The sequence below is a fragment of the Crocodylus porosus genome, unplaced genomic scaffold (assembly GCF_001723895.1).
Source record: "Crocodylus porosus isolate Cpor-Errol unplaced genomic scaffold, CroPor_comp1, whole genome shotgun sequence".
In the NCBI taxonomy this organism is placed as follows: domain Eukaryota; kingdom Metazoa; phylum Chordata; order Crocodylia; family Crocodylidae; genus Crocodylus; species Crocodylus porosus.
In genome coordinates this window covers 87,431,297-87,448,328 of record NW_017728943.1, presented here as the reverse complement: position 1 = coordinate 87,448,328, position 17,032 = coordinate 87,431,297, and positions in this window count along the sequence as shown.

Sequence of the window (17,032 nt, the reverse complement as noted above, 5' to 3'; positions counted from 1 at the left end):
CCTTAAGGAGCAACCACTCTCCTTGGACATCTGGCTCCCCTCCCCTCTGGGACCTCAGTGCATCCCCAACTATCCTCCTTAGCTTGTTGAAGTTTGCTCTTCTAAAGTCTAGGGCTGCTGCCTTTGCCACCTTGCGCTAGATGGTAAATTCCAGCAGGCGATGATCGCTGTCGCCCAAGTGGTTGAGCACCCACAGCCCCCTCACCAGGTCATCACCCGTGGCCAGCACTAGGTCCAACAAGGCATCTCCCCTGGTGGGGCTGTGCACCTCCTGGGTTAGATGGAGGTCCAGCACTCTGTCTAAGAACCTACGTGAGCGGTCAGACCTGGCTGACTGCTCCTCCCAGCAGATATCTGGGAAGTTCAGGTCCCCCATGACTACCACATCTTTAGCCTTCATTACCTCTGTGAGCTGACCTAAGAATTCCTGGTCAAGCTCTTCCCCCTGGTTGGGAGGTCTGTAGTAGACCCCTACTGTTAAGTCTCTCTCCCCTCGACTGCCTTGTACTCTAACCCAAAGCACCTCAGAGTGCCCCTCCTCTGACACCTTGCTAATTAATGAGGATGTGTATTCCTCCTTGATATAGACTGCCACGCCCCCACCTCTCTTTCCTATCCCTTGTCCTATTTCTTGTCCCTCCTGTACAACCTATAGCCCTTGACATTCATTGCCCAGTCAAGTGTAGAGTCCCACCACGTTTCCGTGATCCCCACTATGTCCAGGCTGGTGTCAGCCATCAGGAGGGTGAGTTCCTCCTGCTTGTTTCCCATGCTACAAGCGTTTGTGTAGAGGCATTTGAGGCCTCCTGTGGATGTGTGTACTGCCCCCCCTAGTCCCAGAATTGCCCTGGCCACCATTGCTTACCTGTTTGCTCATTTCGCTCGTTGGTCTGGGCTGGGCTGTAGTTGTGGGTGTTGTTTGGTCTGGCAGTCTGATCTCTCCTCTGCCCTCATCTTCCCCTTCCCCCGACAAGCCTAGTTTAAAGCCCACCGGAGGAGGTCCACCAACCTAGAAGAGAACACACGCTTACCTTTAGGGGAAAGGTGGAGCCCATCCCATCCAAGCACGTCTCTCGTCATGATGTGCCGGTCATGGCTGAAGAAGCCAAAGCCCGCCTTGAAGCACCATTCCTGTAGCTGTCAGTTGGTCTCCGTGATGCACGTTTCATGCCATCTGCCTCGTCCACTCACTGGCAGGATAGAAGAGAAAACCACCTGTGTGCCCATCTCTCTCAGCACACTCCCCAGAGTGTGGTAGTCCTCCATCAGGAACCTCTTGGAAGTTGGTTCCAGATCCTAGCCACCCTGACAATGAAGTAGCGCCTCCTGATGTCTAATCTGAATCTACCCTCTGCCAGCTTGTGACCATTATTTCTAGTCACTCCTGGTAGTGCTGGGGGGAATGGGGATTCCCCCAATGCCTGCTGGTCCCCTCTGACTAGTTTGTGAATGGCCACTAGATTCCCCCCTGAGCCTTCTCTTGTGGAGGCTGAACAGGTTCAGGTCCCTTAGCCTCTCTTCGTAGGGCCTGCCCTGCTGCCCCCTGATCATGAGAGTGGCCCTCCTCTGGACCCTTTCCATGTTGTACACATCCCTACTGAAGTGCGGTGCCCAGAGCTGGATGCACTACTCCAACTGTGGCCTGACCAGTGTTGTATAGAAGGGGAGGGTCACCTCCTTGGACCTGCTTGAGATGCATCTGTGGATTCATGACAAGGTACGGTTGGCCTTCCTGACTGCATCCCCACACTGTTGGCCCATGTTCATTTTGGCATCAATGATGCCTCCTTCAAGCCAAGGTGATAGATGAGTCCCAATTGGCAACAGAGATAATGGGGGCCATGAGCCGCTTGGTGCAGGGGTGCCTCACTAGGCAGAGTGAACTCACCCACGGGTTCATGGTCACCGACGTTAGGCCAATATGGTCAAGGTGGTCTGTTATGCCAACTTTGTTGGCATCCACTGTATGGTACACAAGTTGCAGCTTGTTGTCAGGGATGCCTTGGAGGGGGACAGGGTTGCTGGTGACGGTGCCAGCACCACCAACAAGCTCATTTCCAAATGCAGGAAGGTGGCAGGCTACTTCTACTGGAGCATCAAGTGGGGCAAGATGCTGCGGGATAAACAAACAGAGCTGAACATCCCACAGCACAAAATCATGCAGGATGTGGAGACTCAGTGGAACTCCACATACCTGAAGCTGGTGGAACAACAGAAGGCCATCCATGAGATGGCCTTTCTTGGGGAGATTGGGATCAGTGGCCCCCTGAACAGAGCTAAGTGGGATACCATCTCCCAGAACTTTGTGGTCCTCAAACCCTTCCTTGAGCCCATTGAGAGTCTCAGCACTGCTGAAACCCTCCTTAGCCAGGTGATCCCCATAGTGAGGGAACTTCAGAGCCAAATGGAGAGCTTCCAGGGGATCAGTGTTCCTGGCTGGGGCAAGCCACTGTCTCCAGGTGTGCAAGCACTGGTAAGTCAGCTGAAGGAGGGGATCAGGAAATGGCTTGATCCCTTGAGGTCCAGTACAGTCCATGTGCTGGTCGCCACGTGTGACCAAGGGTGAAAGGCACCATATGCAGCAGCCAAATGCTGAATCAGTGGACAGAAACACTGGTAAAAAAAGTCAGGGAGGCAGAATGACAGAGGTGGGGGGATATGGAACAGGGGGATTCAGTGTCCCATGCTAGCATGCCATCCACTAGCCAGTCTCCTCCTCTACCACAGGCACTGCCAATGTGGTCCAAGGGCATGGCTTCTATGGCCAAGTCCAGAGCCACAAGACCCCACCATCAGGCAAGTAGTGCTCACGCCTTGGTGGCTGCCTATCTTGACAAGGATGTGGAGCCAGTGCCGTGTGACCCCTTGGCCTACTGGGCAAGCCATGGCCAGATGTGGCCAGATCTGGCCACAGTTGTCTGTGAGCACCTGTCTTTTCCACTGACCAGTGTGCCGAGAGGGTGTTCAGCATCACTGGGGATGTTGTGACACCCCACCACATCTGCTTGGATGCTGCTTTGGTGGAGCAGCTGGTGCTTCTGAAGGTGAACCTCCCACTAGTGGGGTTCCCTAAGCTCCACCTGCATATGGACTGAATGCCACCCTCCTCACTCTGTCCACACCTATTTCCTTTTTTCACTTTTTAAAAATCAGTTAATCAAAATCAGCCCCATTCTCAGCTGGAGGGGGCACTCACTGCATCATCAGCCAGCAGGGGAAGAACATGTTCCTGCTGAGCTCACTCCCCTGCAAGGACAAACTTGGAGGTATTGACTTGGGCTATGGGGAAGGAGGAGGCCCCAGGTCCTGGGCATGACCACTAAAACTGCACCCTGTCAGGGTAGGGAGGCTTGGTGGAACTGCTGGTGGTGCAGCATCCCCATAAACGCCAGGATCAACAATCCCCCGGTGAAAGTGGGTAGGAGGTGCCATAACCTCCAGCTAATGCACACATGCACACAGTCCTGGCTTGGGAAAGCCCAGACCCATCGTGTCTTTGACAGGCCTGACGCTTGCTGGTTGCAGTGGAGTTGTGAGGCTCCAGGTGAGCTCAGCTTAGTTGCCTGGGATGCCAGCTTTTCCATTTTAACTGACTGGCTCTCTTGCCTGCATTGCATGCCAGGTTAGCCTCTGGCTTCTTTACTATTCCTTCTATCCAGGACCAGGAGACACACCAACTGCAGGTACTTCCTCAGCCTGACAAAGGAATTTTCAATGTGAAAGCTTCCTAAGATATATTTCTCTAACTATTCTGGTTTTCATAATAAACACATAAACATAAAAACACAATATAAGTCATCACACACCATGAGTAACGTATATCCAACACAACATCTTTACTTCTTGTTTTCAATTCCTTTATAAAAAGAAAGGCTCTGTGACAGTTTGGCTAGGCTACCAGAGATGCTGCTGGTGCTACTGTGTTAGTGCTGCTCACTCACTAAGTTATTTTAAACCTGCTGCTGTTTAAAGTGGTAGACCAGACTGAGGCTGTAGGGGAGGAGGAGACCTCTTTGGGGCATGCTGCCATGTTGTGTAGATGCCCCAGGGCCAGTGAGGGTGTGCCTTAACACACGCACAGTCCCACAACCACCCATGATATGGGTTTTGCCTCTCAGCAGCAAGAGGTGCAGGGCCTCAGAATCCAGACTCCCTCTGCACCTATCTTCTTGAAACCTGGCATGCTTTGTGGCCCAGCAGGAGCTAACATGCCTGCAGCTTTCACCCTGCTGTGCCCTAACACACACACAGTGTCACCCATGTCATGAGTTTTGCTTGTCTGCAGCTTGAGGTGCAACTTCCCCCAAACCCCTACACCTATCTCCTTGAAACCTGGCAGGCTTCATGCCCTCAGAAGGAGCTACTACTCCTGCAAGTTTCATCCAGATCAGGCCAGAAATGACAAAGTTATAGGCTGTTTTGAGCTTCCCCATTATAGTATATGGGTAAAATGTTGAAAAAGCATTGAAACAGCAAAACTGTTTCAATGAAACAAAATAGAACAGTGGTTTTGAATTGAAATGAAATTCAAAATGAAATGCTGTTCCACTGAAATGTTGAAATACAAGTCAAAATGGAATGGTGCCGTTTCACACAGCCCTAATGTGTATGTGCACACATGCACATGCTGCCCCCTGACTGACTGCCCTCCTCCTGTTTCCCCAGCCTTTTGAAGGCTTGAACTCTGCCAGCCTGCATGGGGAAACCCAACTTAACCTACATTTTTCTCCTTTAAAGGAGAAAACCTGGGGTTTTCTCCCTAAAATGAGAAAAGCCAAGTTTTATCACATTTTTCTGTCATGAATTGAAAACCCAGGTCCCTGTTTATCACCCTTTTTGTTCACACTAATTTTGCAAATGGGTTAATTCACTAGTTCAGAAGTCAGCAGTTCAGAATTACTGAATAGTTAGGTTTTACAATCACTGAACATCTATAGCATAATAAAATTGCAAGAGCAGCATACAGATGAGCTATCTGTTAGTGCTTGAAATAGTCTTAGAGATCTCTTTTTTACCCTTAGAGTAACATCTTCTACCATCCAAGCTATTCAAAACTATTTTATTATTTCTGTTGTTTTATCCTGGTAAAATAGCTGGATTGATTCATATCAGGAACTGCTCTTTCAGTGAGGATGTTTATACCTATAAAAAGGATGATTAATTAACATAGCAACTGCTAAACTATAAGAAGAATAAAACTCTGAAATGTAGCAATTCACTGGGCTGTAGTGCTCTTGGATTCTGCAGTTTTACACTGTTCCCAATATGAATTAATCCAGCGACTTGCTGCTTATTTACTAGAAAGGCTATTGACTTGTTAGCTGATTTATCTATCCAGCTATATCAGTTTCATAGACATATTTATCATGGTAGATTATTGAATAGAATTAACCTTTTTTACTGCAATTGATAGTTCTCCCTAGCAAAAATGCTCTTTGTTCAATTCAAAAGTATTTTTGATGTATGATAAAATTGATTTGTTTAATAAGTATTATGTCAGATACTTTTTGTAAGCTAACTCACAACACAACCTTGCACATTGATATCCACTTAAATATTGCCAATGAAAATCATAATCAGTGAATATTTGTTTTCTAGTTCTGACTTGTTTTCATGGCTATAACTTGGTGGCAGTTGCATCAGAACAGTAGAAAGCTACATGTGCTTAAGTTTATGCACATTGACATCAACAGGCATGAGAGCAGTTCAAATATTAAAGAGTATGCGTTAGGCCTTATATGTCTGTAGCCCAGGTTTTGAAGTCAAAAGGCAATTGCCTTGAAAACACATGTGTGTATCTGTCTTTTAAAGATGCAGTTGTTCCAGTGCAATAAATATGAATGGAAGGTACATTGATTAGGAAACATGTTCATTGGATTAAATAATAGAACAATATTTCTGAGAGTTTAGGAAAAAGAGGCTATTTCTAAAGACAGAGAAACATTTCAAACTTCAGTGTAGTTTGAGGGCAGATTAGAATGGACTAAGTAGTAGGCTGTGTACAGGCATTCAGGGAGGTTAGGAGGAGGTTAGAGCATGTTAAACATGCCCACCCAATTTAACTTAGTATGCCCAGGTGCAGACCTTACACTTGTTAGGTGGAGCTACGTGTCAATGATACAGAAGTTCAGGACAGATAGGTCTAAAAATAGCCAATGTGATCTAAGTTAAGTGTAACTCTGAGGTAGTCTAATTTAGCTCATGTCCAGAGAGACTGATCTAACTGAACTTCTTTACAGTTCCCAGTGCAGCCTTAGGGCTGTACTTTTCCTTCCCCTGCTTGGCATCAGGCATTTTTTAGCTTCCCAGCCCCTCCCTCCCATCCCAGAAGGACAACCTGTCCCCCACAGACCAGCCAGCTCTCTCACCACCCACCAAACTCCCTATCCCACAAGCAGTTCCTGATGCCAGTTTTACCAGCGTTGGCCAATTCTGGGAGCCAAAGTAGTAAGTTGGAGTGGGGGGAGGGGCAGGAGGGATGGGGTTGTACATTTGCCAGGAGAAGTTGTTTGTTTGGGAGTGGGGTGGTCAGGGGGCTAAAAATAGCCCCTGATCCCAGGGGGAAGAGCCTGCCCATCCCCACAAATCCCCCCACAGACCCTGCAAGGCCCCCCTGATCCTGCCACACCCTCCTGGACCCAAGAAGCCACCCCCCATGGACCTTGCCTACACCCCCAATCCCCCAATTCCTCCCCCGACCACAGACTGCCTGATACTTCCCTGGAGCCCCAACCCCCACACCCCAGAGCCTTTCTTGGCCTCCTGATCCACCTTACCGCTCTGCTAGTCCCCCATCCCAATTTACCTTAGATGGGTGGCTATTTTTAATGTGATCTAACCTCCTCCTAATCTGCCTGAATGTCTATATGCAGCCACAGAGTCTGATTTAACACCTTTTAGTAGATGAATTATTTAGAAAAGGAGAAATTTGCTTATTAGTGTGAGCACTATGGCAAGAAATCACAAAACAAATACAATTCTTGAAATGTTTTAGCATTCATTTAAGCCCCAATAATACACAAATATAAGTATCTGCTTACATTTGCACACTGTGAGCAGTTACATTTGTAGTATGGTATAAATTGACCAAAAAGATCTTTAGATTCTGTTCTCATGGGCAACTCATTACCACAAGTGGCAACTGTGTTTCGGGTAGAGGTGGCCTACCCATGTCAGAAAAGTTAAGTTGCCAATCTGGCAAATAGTGCTTGCAGCTGCCATACTGAAATCCAAGATGACTGCCATGAATTCACATTCTAGTCCATATTTCAGCCCCTGCTAGGGTCATAAAATTAATTCCAATGACAAAACCAATTTTGTATGAAACAAGGAAATCAATCACAATATTTCTGTTGTGGTAGCCAAGTTGGATTCCAAGATGGCTGACAAATTAGCATGTATGTATCGACCCAGTGTAATTAAAAAACCTAATAAACAATATTTTAATACTAAAACCTCACAAATTCTATCACTACAAATTTCATAGCAGGCCTGTAGGATTGAAAACATTATAACTCAGGCTAGTTAGTTATATTGAATAAGACAATACATTTTTTTATTCCAGAATACAGATGTCAGATATTAATAATACATAACTCAATGGCAATGAAACACACAGACATATGTTTGGCTTGAGGCAATAGGAAAATGTAATAGTCTAATCCAATGATAAGGTAATGGTAATATAACAATATATATAATATTAATACAATGGGTAATTGCAGTTTTTTCAGATCTCTTCATCACTCTATAATCAATGTCTGTTTCTGAATCCCTTTAGTTATTGTATGGATTGCAACATGCTGTCTCATAGCACTCATAGCTGGGAGTGCGTGGCATATTAACCTGCTTGCATGAGCATGCTGGTCCTCAGCATTCCATCTTGCACTTGCAATTTATCTGCAGGTATTCTGTCAAGCATGCTTATGATACGAACATAACCATTATTTTCAGCTTGCCAACCACACTAGTCAGGTGATGGCAATGGTGGATTAGGTTCAAGCACAATTAACTAATGAGACTGATAATTGGCTCTATGTACATTGTGCGCAAGGGAGTTGTATGTAGGAGGTGTATGTAGGAGGAAGTTTATCCTGAGTTTTTCCTTGATGGAATAGTTTCACCCTAACATCCAGAAGGGTTGTCAAAGATGTTAACAGCTGATACAGCAACACAACAAACTTTTCTACACAACTGTAAAAATCCTTATCAACATCATGCCTACTTCTTAGATGTGCTAATAGATGTGGATGTTGAATGAACACTTTCCAAGCAGTTTTCTTAGCATGAACACTGAACTGGAGGGTGGTGTCATAACCAGTGACACTGTGCAATCTAATCAGAGATGTATGGACTCACGAAGGCAATTCTGACATAATATCTATGATGAACTGGAATGAATCTTACTGGGGTGCTTCTCTTCATCCAAACCTTAGGCACAAGATTATCCCTGACTGACTGCACGTTTGCCATGTAAAAGCATTTTTGTCTACTCCTCTTCTTGGTGTGAATGCAGTTGCAAAATGTCACATGAACTAGAGTGCTTCACTTTTCAATCAGCAAAACTGCCATCAATGAGCACTCTTCACTTTGGAAACATTGGTGTAATTCCTTAGGAAGCTCCTCACTTAGAAAATTAATTAGGTTTTCTTTGTTTGCTGGGAAGGCTATGAAACTACTCCATGATGCTGGCAATGGAAGAAATCTGCTGTAATGATTTTGTGAATCAGCCTACTAGTTTGAATCCTTAATATTTTTGTGCTTGCCTTTATGGATGGTGATATGTATCAATCGAAGACAGCGTCAATTCAGTTACACATGATGGAACACTTGGCAAACACGTGTTGCACAAAGGAATCCACCAAATCTCCTACTGTTTGTGCAGTTTTTGGCTTTCCTGTTCTCTGTACAAGAACCATGCCATCAATAACAACAGCTGATTTCTCAAAAGTAGCACCTGGCAGAACAGTTACTGCTTTATCTCCAGTAAAGATCCATAAGAAGTCTGCTTTGTCAGCCACGTTGAATGATTGGTTTAAAGGTAACAGAGGGTATCCAAACTGTTTGTGCTGTAGGAGGAATGCACATTGAACTTTCTACTTGTATAAGTGGTGCGAGTAAGCCTTTGCTGGTTTTCCATAGTTGACTTTACATTCTTGAAGATTTTCAATTTTGGTTTGGGTATGTTGGCATAGAAGCTCTTGGTACATCTGTAGTAAGATATTTCTGGATAATGGTGTTCACAATTTCTCTTCCTTTGTCACATGCACTCAGAATGTTTAATGCAATATCGTCTGGCATAACACCTCCCATACATAACAGCTCATCATTGGAAACCTTAAACAAATGGGACCTTTCAAACTGCTCTAGCAGCAACTTGACATCTTTGTAATCTCATTTCAGTTGTGTCCTTTGTTTTTCATTATGACTGAAAGATGTTGTTGTATTTATCCCAAACATTTGACTTACCATCTCAGTTAGGAGACCTCTTTCATTGTAGTTCAGCTTCCATCTTTGTCAAGCTGATTTGTTGTGTGTTATGTTTACTATGCCACTGGCAATTCTGCAAACTTGTTAACATGCTCTAGTGCCTAGTCAGCTGAAATTTACAAATGGGAGATTAGTTGTCTTGAAATTGAATCCTCCGTCTACAAACTAAGCTACACCATAGGAGCAAAAATCACTAAGTCCTTCATACATGCAAGATGTACTGGACTCTGTCTCATGTAATTGGTATGAACATGCACAGCTATCAGTGGAAACATTTCTTCAAAGGCACTTAAATTCTCATTCCAATTTCCTTCAAGTTAAGCTCTGATGAAGCACAAGAGAGTATTTACTACTTCCAAATAGTTCATCCAGTACTTGAATGTACCTTGATGGGAGTGTTCTTCCACAAATTCTTGAAGTAGAGTGACCATCATTGGCAGATGTGCTAATAGCTCATTCACAGCGTTACCTTCTGCTTTGCAGTCATTGTTTCTGAATGCAGCAGCTATCCTACTGGAAAGTTGGTCAGTGACATCATAATCTAATCCAGCACTTGAACTGGACAACTCCACAATTAATTTGTTTACCAAAATATGCCACATTGCTTTGAATGTTATCGGGTGTACTCTGATAGCATGGTTGTACCATTTTCCTTTTATTATGTTGGTGGTGGTGTTTTCTGAAAATAATCTGCTTTCTATTCAATCATCTTCAAGCCTTGAAGCAGCAAAATGCTGACCAGTTGCTGTTGGGTAAACCATGGTGATATGAAAGCCTGCCAGTCGAATAATTACTCCTTCAGTCTTTTCTGGCTGAGCCAACACAAATTAATTCACTTTTTAATACAATGTTTGATCAAATGTTATGATTGTGTGCCATTGTCCCAGGCATTCTGCAATTGGTTTATATTATATGATGATAGTCCAAAGGGTGTCATACTCAGGTGCTGGTGTAGGCAGTATAGGACAAAATCCAACAATCGATGGTGGTGAAGTATCATCAGAAAGAAACTGGTTAAATGCTGTCCACCCTGGTACAACAATGTTCTCATGGTTTTTGGCTGATATTCTACCCAGTATCGATGGTAGCTCTGTTGACATCTGTTAAACAGCTGTGTTGTCGAGTTTTTCATTTGTGTTACTACCCATACTAGGGAGGGGTGGTTTCAATGACTTGTTAAGGGTCAGCATTGCTGAAATGACTTTGTTAAATTCAGGTGGTACATCTTTCCAGGTTCTTTTCCATCCTATGATCTTAGTGCTTTATTCAATCTCAAGTGGTTTTGATGGTTCTCTTTGAAATGATACAGTTTGCATTGCATGAAATGTTTGTTTTCCTTCCAATGTCTCCTCCAGGAAGTCAATGTCGTCTGATGAAAACTGAACAAAATGACTGGGAATGAGATTCCTTGTGATAACTCAAGTTTCCCAAAATTCCTTTTCAATTTTTCTCAGCAATGGTGGTTTCTATGTGATGAAATGTATCATATGATATGCTGCGACCAGCAGTGTGCAAACTTTGTACCTGCTTCTTAGATCTAGTTGCATGATGTATCTGCAAGCCTAACCCTACATGTTGTTTTCTCTTCTTTCTAGTAGCTTTATCCTTTCATGCCAGCTGTAACTTTCAAATCTGCTTTGATCTTAAGAGCAGGATAGTACAGGTTTTACATGTCTGAAAACTCTTCTCTGAACTGTAGGCCAATGGCTTCCTTATCATGTCTATGCAAAGTTACAACTGCTTGTACAGTGCTACCAGTTTTCAAAGTTCAGAAGACAAGGAATGGAAGATTTGCATTTCTTTGGTGCTGAAAGTGAATGGTGGTCTTGTAGTAAGTCTGAAGTTCTTGCTTCATTTGCTTCAGTGTAGTCAGAGAAAATTCACCACCTCCACCTTCCACTAAATTGCAATATCTTTCAAGTATATCATTCAGACTGTATACATTTTTTCCAAGCAAAACCAGCATCTAGTTCATCAGTCACTTAATGCCATGCTCTTCTTGTGTAATCTCCACATGCAAAGATGAAAGACTTGTTGCTTGTTGTGTCTATTGTTCCTCATACCTGCTTTCAGGATGGTAACATGTTTCAGCAGCTATTAGAACTTTGACACCTATTTGGCAATGCAAAATTTCAGTTTTTCTCTGCCAGTTTATGTTAGACCTTGACTCCATGCAGCTCCCAGTGACTAGGGAGATGACAGTCCAATTGCTCATGGATCCTGGTACTCTTTAGCCAGAGCAAGCAGGGAGCAAACACTGGCACACACTGCTCACAACAGCTTTATTCAGAATGCAGACAGCTTTGGGCAAGCTCCCTCACAGACACCCAGTCTATGAACATGGGGAGCAACAATGAACAATAGTTTTTCCCCACATTTATACACTTTGGTTTATGCTCATTACCATTCATTCCACCCTCGCCTTCCTATGTTCCACCCATTTCTCCTCCCATCTCAAGCTCCACCTCTGTTTACTGTTTGCTTCATTAGTATGGAATTGCCTATGCATTTCATTCATTTACATGCCTTTTTGCTATGAACGCATGTCTAAGACCTTGTCTTCTTTTCTTTGGTTAGTAGGTGGACTTTGACCAAAACCTGGAAACTTCTGGAGGCTTCTTCACCAATTACCATTCACCTTTTTGTATATGTTCATCTCAGATTCTGTTACCAATTATGTGTTGTTTTTTCACATTCCAGTCTGTTTTTCTGTCTCAGGTTGTACCATCGCCACCCTTTTTGGGCCCCTGTATCGTATCTCGTTCCTCACTGTAGCTGGTTCACAGCACGCAGGCTTAATTGCTGCTTTTTCCAGAAAATGTTTGACACAGTTAAGATGGTTAAGCAAATGGCTGGCTTAACTATCATTCTGCCTTGTGGTTAGCAGCTTTTGTTAGGCCACAGGTAAAGCCTTCATTCAGCTGCATATCTAGTGCTCTCCAAAAATCCACATAGTGTTACCCTAACAGTTTATGTATTGCATTGGTTGTTTCAAATGACAACACTTGACTCACTATCTTCTTATTAGAACATTTCTGGCAGAACATGCACACCCTTCAGTGAACTGCTGGAGTAGATGATATGCTTGATGTCTGTACACCTAAGTGCAGAAGCTCACATGCTAATCCTCTGGGCCTTCCTCCACCAGTTACCCCACCCCAAGTACAGATTTGTCAGCATCAGAGGTCTCGCCTAACACAACTTCATGGAATATGCTGACTAGGGAGTGACAGTCTCCCAAGTCAGATGGGCTCCTGGGTATTTGGCCCTTTTCTGAGCAGGGGTACACACTACCTTCTTCTGTCCACTGTTACTCTAGGTGTGCCTAGTGGCTCTGAGCCCACTATCCAGGGCTACAGGCTTCAGGCACAACATAGTCTGTCTCTGGCTTGCAGCTGCCAAGCTGGAAAGTATTGCTATTTATCTGTCTCAGCAGAGACTCCCCAGCTGAACTAAGAGCCAGTCCTTTGCCCCCTTACCTGGCCTATGCCAGCATTCCCTGGCTACTTTCAATGTTTCTCTCTCTCTCTTAGTCTCTGTGCAATCTCAGTCCCTCTTCTTTCCATTCCAGCCCACTTCTCAGAGTCAAGGTTCAGCCACAGTCATGAGCAGCAGTCTGATGTTGAGTGCATGTGCTCTGCCAGAGTTTGTTTCACCCAAAGCAGTTACATCAGAATCCCCATCATAAGTAAATGCAAATAAATACGTAAGTGGGACTTAGCTGGTTCCTCCATACAATGCCTTCTGTTGTCCTTATTTGGCTGCTGCTTCCGGTTTACTCTCTGGTGCTGACACAGGCTGCCTCCTTTGGCTCTTAGCAGCTCCTTCCCTCTGGGCCCCATTTGCTTCTTTCTCCTTCTCCCCACTTGAGCCCAGCTGGCCTGAGCTTCACATATAGTGGCAGCAGGTCACCTGACCCCTCCACTTCCGTCCTGAAAAATCAGCACTGCCTAAGCCTGCACTCAGCAGTTACCAGGCTTCCACTGCCTCAGCTCAGGTCCTCACCATGGCCACACCTGGAAGCCCCTTAGCCCTGACCACATGTTGAAGTTGGTGAACATGCATGCGTGCATGCGTGCATGTGTGTTTGGAGAGAGATAGGGAGTGAGCACACAGTGAGGTGCTGAACAAGGGAGGTCATTCCCACATCACTGTGAGAATGCGGAGAAGGGAAGAAGACAGTAGTAGTGAGAGAAAGCTCTAGGTGTTCGTCATCTCCCTAGTAATAGGGTAGGGGCCCTGTTACAAATGTCCTAGTGTGTTTTTCACTTGATGTTGTTGGTAGGGTTTCCTTTTCATCTTCTACCTTGCACAACTTTCTTAACAGTCTCTCAATATGTCCTTGGTGTGCAAAAGAACTGTAGCAAGAATGGTGCCAATTGAATCTTTCGGCATGTTGCAGTGCAGGATGAACACTACATGATAATCTATTAAGAATACTGCCAGAACCAAGTGTCAAATTCAGCAATTGTCCTATGCTGAATGAGTACCTCATTCATTCATGCAATTCCAGCAGGTGTACCGTGGCTAATCATTGACTGTCAACCTACTTCGTGATATGTGATGTATTTTGTAGATTCCAGATAGTACCTCCTGTGCTTCACTAGACTCCATGATGCTATTGGCTATATTGTAAAATACGTGTAAGAGCAATAAAGGTGACTCTGTCATTGACAATCTCCATCAGAGGTTTTCATGTCAGGGTAATCTGAAACAGATTAGAGTTGATGTCACAATTTTGTGAAACTTTTGGGTACTAATAATGAACAAAACTGTAAATACACAGCAGTCATCTTAGAATCCAGTATGACTACCATGTTGGAAATGTTACAGTTGATCAACTGAGTTGATTTCTTCAGTTTATACAAAGTTGGTACATCATTGGAATTTATTTTCTAGGCCTAGTGGGGGCTGAAATATTGACCAAAACATGAATCCACAGCAGCCATCTTGGATTCCAGTATGGTGGCTACACACACTACTTGTCAGATTGGCAACATGACGTTTCTGACATGGGTAGACAACCTCTATCTGAAACATTCTGTTGCCAAATAAGTTGCCCATGGGGTGAAACATTTACCTTTCTTTTTCACCCTACTGTTGCATCAAGATTTGGGGTCCTTAGGCCCTAATCCTATTCCATAGAAGTCAATGAAATATATAATTGATTTTACCCCCTCTAAAGATGTTACAAATCCACTGTAGTTCAAAAACAGAATCTAGAAATATTATGTGAGAAATATTATTTTAAGAAAGAAAATATTTTTACTGGCTTCAGCAAACAACTCTCAACAAAACTGACAATACCAACCAAGACTACATACAAGTAGAATGCAGTACTTCTTCATATCTTATCCTTTTGGCTAAGATCAGGCACTGTGCAGTACTCCTTTGAATTCATTGCAGTTGATCAGCCGTCCAATGGAAAGCTGCAGGGTTTGAAGATCATAGGTTGCTTCAAGATAGCTTTACAACATCTTTGTCTTTTTATGTTGGGTCAATTTATTACCTTCCCTTTTATCATCTGTATTGTGAGCTCTTTCAAAGTAAAATCTATGACAATTTTTACTTTTCAGATTTCTTTTCATATTATTTTTTTATTTCTGCATTTTTCTGTATTCTATCTGCCTTAAGTTTTTATGTGCATATATTTTCCATTCTAACTTTTTTCTATACTGCCTAGGGTCTGTCTGACTCTTTGTTTATTTTTTTCTGATAAATGCCCTGCTATTGTATTAAGATTAGAAGAGAAGTTGAATTCTGTACAACTTCTGAACTCTGGCCCTGATTCAGCAAACCATTAGAGCATCTCCTTAATTTTAAAGAGCCATGGAAAAGTTAGAAATATGAGTGAAGTCTAATAAGGTGAAATACAGTGTGTAAAAATAGTATTTTGGGCTGTTCTATGTTGATTTGGGTAGAGTTTGTTTTGGCTTCTGTAAAGTCATTCACATTAAATTGACCACATGCTATCCATCTGAGGAAGAGAAGCTGAATCTTCTGTCTTTTTGAAGAAGGGAATTTCTTCTTCTGATAGTTGCTTTACTCTTTGATCTGAGGTATGTCCTGAAAGGCTTAATTACACTGGTTAGAAGTATAACTATGAATGCTGGCATCCTGGGCTGGTGAGCAGCTGGCTGTCACCTAGTTTTAACTGTGACAACAGTTCCCTGTGACAGATTCCACATCTGAATCTGTCTTGCCAGGAGAGGAGCAGTGCTGAGTGCCGGATAACCGAGTAGTACATGCACCAAGTGCTGAACAGTTTGAACTCACATGTAGCTTGTTGCAACTATAGCTTGGCCTCCCTGCACATGGGCCACTGCTGCTGCAGCATGAACTGATATTGCCATGTGGCAGGCTCCATGGGGTGAGTGTCTCACTCAACCACCCTTAGTTACACCACTAATACTGGTAGATGAAATACTTACAATTTTTTTAACTTGTTTGCCCATCCATGGTCCATATCAGTGCATGTAAAATGGAGTCAAGGCCTAGAAGTCATTGTTTAGTAGTGTAAGAACTAACTTCCTGTGGGTAAGCTTGATTCCAATCTCATTACTATTATAGATTTCCATAACCATGTCCATGCCTGTGAAATTAGTTTTCATCTATATTAGAGTATATAACAGGAGAATCACACTGACTTATTCTCAGTCGTCATTCAATTAAAAATATCAGAAAAAGCAGATATAGAAGAGTTATACAAAAAAATCAACTGCTTTTTATCAGAAATATAGGTTAATGGAAATTGAACTGTTTCACAAAACTACCTCATTTGGGAAACGTTACAGAGCGGCAAAAAGAAAAAAAAAAAACGAACCTCAGTAGTAGCTCTGAGACTTCACAGCTATACAAATACTTGCAAAGATTTGGGAAATTATAGAATAGCAATAAAAATAGGGTAGGGGATAAAAGAAAAAAGATGAAAACAATCCAAAATCAAACCCTCAATCATTTTCTTATGCTCACTAGTAGAAAAGGGAATACGAAAATTGTCATTTTGCATTTCAGAAATATACAATTCTTAGATTTCAAGAATTCAAAAATTCTATTAAAACATATTGTAAACATAGTATAAATAGTTCAATTCCTAACACTGAAATTTAGAAAAAACGTAAGAATGTTGATTTGTTTGGTGATGTTATTCTTCTGCTTTTCACCATCAGGAAGAAGCAGCTAATTTTTATTTTCATGAAGGTCACTTTTATATTGCTCTGGTTGTGCAGTCATCTCAGCATCAAGCCCCTAATTCAGGTGGGAGTGTGTTCCTGTCTGGAAGGCAGCCAGTGATATGCATCGTCACTTTGCTCACAATGGCAGGAGGATTCAGACATACTGATTTACAAAGAATCTAAGCAGGCCAGATGCCTGGGAGTTGGATGGGAGTTAGGTGTCTGACTGATCAAGGCAGTTTTGCAAATTTCATCTATTTGTGTCATTTGGGGCTTGAATAAATTCAGTCCTTAGGACCTGATTATAACTTAGTCTAATCATGTCACAGCACTCCAATAGTGTAAACAGCCCTTTAAATGGGAGTAAA